Source organism: Vigna umbellata, chromosome 3 (assembly GCF_029865625.1).
Source record: "Vigna umbellata cultivar VRB3 chromosome 3, Vumbellata_1.0, whole genome shotgun sequence".
Lineage (NCBI taxonomy): Eukaryota > Viridiplantae > Streptophyta > Magnoliopsida > Fabales > Fabaceae > Vigna > Vigna umbellata.
In genome coordinates this window covers 30,940,098-30,945,870 of record NC_142167.1, presented here as the reverse complement: position 1 = coordinate 30,945,870, position 5,773 = coordinate 30,940,098, and positions in this window count along the sequence as shown.

Genomic DNA, 5,773 nt, shown 5'->3' with positions numbered 1-5,773 from the left:
TGTGGTGGAGCTCCCATGTCAAGTGCTTCCAGAAGATATCCAAACTTTGCTTCAACTTGAAACAAATCACATGTCAATTATATGGTTGTACTTGTACATATTGCTGCCAAATTATCAAAGAAATAATATACAAAATAAATGAAGATAACAAAAAATTCTTATATATAATACTTCTATTTTCTACCTCCTCTACCACTTGTCCACCTCTAACACACGTTTTCTTCCAAACAATTCTCTAACACACGTGGCAGCTTTACCACAACCTTGTTGTTTCTGTCCCAAAAATAATTCCATAGACTACAACATCTTTCTTCTCCATATGCTTCTCCATACCATGTGTATTTATTCATACCCTGTTAGACAAAAAAAGAAAAAAAATCATCCAGAATAAAGTAAATAAAAGAAGTGAAAATACAAGAAGTTGGGCATCCAAGAAGTGGAAAAAAATCATCCAAAATAAAAGAACAAATCATATTATCCCCTTTCCAATCCAACTACCTCTCTTGTTCCTTTAGCTTCTTGTCTAGCACTGCAAAGGTTTCTTGAGAATCATATTGACCAATGATAGAAACATGTTTTTAGGAATTGCTCCATCTTCTCATTGCAGCCCTCTCTAAAATTTCACAATATAACATTAAATATGTAGCCTAACCATAACCATGATAAACATTAAGATGTGATAATCACCTCTTATCAATTCTACAAGTGAGGTTCCTGCTAACCATATTTCTCAGTTTTGCATCAATCATTTTACTCCGTGCGTAACCATATATGGTGAAGTGCTACCAAACACCAAAGCATCAGCTCAATCCAAACCCAAAAAAAAAAATACCATCCCATCAAAATCACACCTTAGGGACAAAATCCTCATAGTAAAGTTGATGAAAGACGCCTGAGGAGAAGATCTATTGGAGTTGTGTGATCGTGAATCGAACATCCTCAAGCTTCCTCGTACAGAGAAACGCAGCGGAATTTGACGAAAACTCAAAGAACCTTAAAATGGATCGAAGAAGCGAAGAAGAACAATGAAAACCCTAACCGGACACAAAAGTGAGAACAAACTCACTAGAACACAAGAAGCTAGGGATTAAATGGTACAAAACCCTAGAAACACGAAGAACCCTAAAATGGACTGTTGAAACCCTAGAAAAGGGGGAAAACATAAAATGAACTGATTAAGTGATGTGAAATGGAGATTGAACGGTGAGAATGACGCTAATCGAAGAATCAATCTGTTGAATGGTGTTTAATCGGTGGAAAAGGTGGAAAATGGATTTTAATCGATGAAAACACAGGGAAAGGCGAAATGGAAGAGAAACCTTAACAGAGTATGAGGTTTGGTGTTGGAGGAGACGCGCAAGGTAATGAAGACGATGATGATTCGGTGAAGAAGAAGAAATACCTTGAGGTGTGAGATGTGGTTGAAAAGAAATGAAGTTCTCTAAGAAAGAATGCAGACGCGACGAAGACGAATTGAGAGAAATGAAATGAGGTTGGGTGGGCTTCGGTTCGTAAAAGACCGAAGTTGTAGGGCCTCGTAGAGGGTTTTATGCTTCGGTTTCGTAAATAACCAAAGCAGTAGAGTGCATAGGCTTCGATTCCCACTAAACCGAGGCGTATAAGTTCGTCTTAATTACAAAAATGTCACCGCATTTTAATATGTTTCAGTTTTGTAAAAACCGAGGCATATTAAGCGCGTTAAAAGACTATTTTTTTAGTAGTGATATAAAGTTAAACTACAATGATTAGGAAGACTTCCACTTTCTTTCAACTTAAAGAATCAAGAGAAACCCCTTAAAGAAATTTTTACAGAAAATCGAAAAAAGAAGCATTATGCAATCAATAAAAAAGATAAAGGTTGGCTCTAAGGTGAAACCCTTGAAGGTGATACATTTTTTAGAAGGAGAACAATGAAGAACGAAGATGAGGGTTTGGACAATGTTTAGTGTTTTGTCCAAATATTTTCTTTCGAGAGTTAAAGCTTTGGAAAATTAGAAAACTTAAAAACATTTAAGTTTCTGAGAGAATTAACATATTTAAAAACATCAATTTAAGTCTATTGGAGAAATAACAGTGTAAAACCCTAGAAAATGGTATTTTTAGAAGTGGTGGTAGTCTAAAAATAGTAAGACTCGATTATTTTAATATTAAATGGTTTTATTATAAATAGTTTTTTATAAATGAGTTTCATTATTTTAAAACATATCATCTCTCTAGAAACCGCTTTTCTAGAGTTCTCTACCTTCTCTCCAAGAGTTCTAACTCTTGAGTCATCTATTTTGATGATCAAGAGGTACCTAATCGACCACGACAACGAGGTCTACGTTTCTACCCGATCAGTTTCTTCAATAGAGCAAGTAAGTTTTTACTCCTTTTTCCCCTTTCGTTCCTAAATATGTTTTAAAGGATTTTAATATTGTTGCATGTGTAATCATGCCTCTCTTACACGTTCTTGATTCATCTAGAGTTCTAAGGACTCTGTCCCTATCCAATTTGGTGTTTCGTAGGTTCGTTTTGGTATTCTTTGCGGTTCAAAAAATTGGCGGAGCATTTCTAGAAGTTTGGCAGTTGGTTTAAAGGTAAGGGAAGCTATATTTTTCTTTAATTAATGTTCTATATGAGTATTTAATTGTTTGGAGTGAAAAGTTTGTGATATGTTAGTTATAACCAAGTTAATTAGGTATTTTAGGTATGTGATGATGAAATGTTGTTGTGAATTGTGTTATATGCTGATTTCGAGTGGAATTGAATGTTGATATGTTAAATTGTTTGTTTGGAATGTGTATTATGAACTTTAGAGATTAAAGAGTTGAACCGTAGAGGTTTTAATGGTATTTTCGAAGAAAAATGATATCCTAGGTAGTGAAACTATGAGGAAGGGGTGGTGAATTGGTTTGATGCAATTGGGAGTGTTTAGGAGCTGTTTTGTGACTTGCTCAAACATTTAAAATGGAAAGAATTTGAGTTATGAGTATGCAGTGGTAATTAGGTTGAGTAAATGTTGGTTTATAACTAAATTCTTGGGTTGGACTAGTGAAAACTTGAATTGGAGTTCTGTGAGTAATTGGTCATTTTGGTTGATGTTATTGAGTCTTTTTGAGACTTGTTAGAGTCCCTAACTTGTTTAAAAACAAGCTAAAACTAGTAGAATCCAAGTTGGGTCTATAAAGTGATATTTTGGTAAGTTATGGAGTAGAACCTTGTAGTAATCACTTAGAAATGAGTTGAGGATGGTTTGTATGAAGTTGTCTAAGTCAATTGATGGTATAGTACAATCTAGGAGTGTTAGAAGTTGGGAAAGGTGCATAAAATTGGTCAGGAGTGGTTGAGATGCGCAAATTCTCCAGTTTTGGTGCTGTAGAATTATGCAGTCTCGTTAAGCGAACAGATTTGGTGCGTTGAGCAAGAGGTGAGTGAGCAAAACCCATTGTTTTTTTGTTTTTTCACAGCGAGTTTGGTATGTTGAGTGAGTAGTCCAGAACTTGTTTTAGGTTATCCTGAAACTCCAATGGTCTTTCATTCTCACTTAGAGAGGATTGATCCATGTTGTGAGGAGTAGCAGGTGGTCTTAGTCTTGAGGGCTTCCAGTATGCTCCAAGGCCCGCAACAGACTAACCTTGTGAGTGTGGTAGGGTGAAACTCATTGGCAATGACTTTGTAAAGCAGTAGAAGCCACCACATGTGCACAACCTGCCATAGCTCGACAATCATTCTAAGTCTGGACAGTCCATTCATAATAAGTGTTATTGTGTAGTGATGTTTGTTGTATGTAACATGTTTTAGATGAGTTGATATATATATATATATATATATATATATATATATATATATCGTTCCTCAATTGTAAACTAGCTTACCCTTGCTTTTCTGTTGTTTGTCTTTGTATGTTGATTATATTTTGCGATGATCACCTAATGGTGTGAGTTTAGGGATTCACCTTTTCAATTGTTCCAGCTAGATGTGAGGGAGAAGTAGATGAGTTGTTAGATAGATCTACAAAAGTAGATCTCTTATTTGAAGGATGTTTGTTTTACCTAATTGTTCTTTTAGCGTCTATGTAACATTTCATTTTGGTAGTTTTATACTATTAAAATGGGATGGTACAAACAGATCTAAAAAAATTAATTTGAGTCTTTTGAAAAATCAACATACTTAAATGTTAAAAAAGAAGTGTTTCGTTTCTCACACCAAGAGAGGGGATGAATTGGTTATGTGTAAAAATGAATGCTTATAAAATCTTTTTCACAAAGTAGGAAGTCTTTAAACTTTTCTTGAATCGCAAGTAAATTTGTATGCAATGAAAAAGTAAGTGTATTAGAATGCAATGACAATATAATCAACTTAATGCAGAGAGAAGGAATAAGAAAATTCAAACATTGCAGTTTATACTGGTTCGGCTTACATCCAGTGCCCTTCTACTCAACCCGAGATAGAAGCCAATGCATTAATATATCTTAGTTTTTACACCAAGGGCTTTACAGCGACCTCATGTCAAAATGTAAATCACCTCTCTAACTCAATAATATAAGTATAGGCAGTACACAAAACAGACAAGCAGCAAGAACAATCCTCTTCTATTGCCAACCCCTTTGGGATACCCATCAAAGTCAAGAACCACGTTCTTCTTCCTGTATACACCACAGGGAAACCAACAACTCTCAGCGTTTGCCAAAGCTTTTCTGATCACGCAATAAGCACCTTCTGTGCAGAACGATCCGTCTTTTCGTATCAAACAATCTTGTTTCACAAGAAATCCTCAAGACTTTATCACCACGGTAATTCTTGATTCTTGGAGCTTTTCTCTCTTCTGTAAGATTTCAAAGCATACATTGAAAAGATATGAAAATGTAAAGATCAATCCTTCTTACAGAAATCAAGTCATGCGTCAATATATAGTATAGGACAAATCAGACGCTTTTTAATCGAGTACACTATTAATCTAGTGGAATACAATTCACAGTTATAACATATTAACAGCAGTAAAATGCATTAATTGAAAGCGTAATTAATGTAATCGATTTGTAATAAATGCTTGGTCAACATATTTAAAAGTATGACCGTTTTGACAGTTATGTCAAGCATTAAAACAATTTTCAAATCATTAACAAACTTAGTCGAATACACGATGCATGCAATCGATTAAGTAGAAACAATTAGCATATATTTGAAAAATTTTCTTCTCAAAATACATCACAGCATACTTGAAAAATATTTGTGCAAACATACGAGTTTTAATCGATTTAACCAATAATGTAATCGACATAAAACTTGTTGTTTTCCCACACTTTAAAGTTCAAACAGTTGAAGCTAGGTGCTTGTGGTTTTTCATTTCCAAAAACTCATATTATGCATACACAGATAAAATCACATATAAAAAACAGTGGTATGCAATAATCAACACAATATGTTCACAAATATGCTTGTACAAATACAACACAGTAATAACTATGTGTTTTTATTAACTATGTGTTGTTATCATCAAAAGCATAGATATCACAGAGATTGTGGGTTTAGCTAAACCTGCTCCGCCTATCAACAATCTCAACAATATCACCCTATTTTGATGATTTACAACCATGATTAATAAAACCATGTTGCCAGTTCAGCACTTTTCAATTATCTCAGAATATACATTTCCATTGCACAGATATTCTTCCCTTTTGGGCATTAGCAAAAAAGGCATTTCAGTATTATGTAATATAAACAGAGATAATAAAACAAGTAGAGATGCATCAATGATTATAACAAAATTAATATGATGCTCCCCCTATCA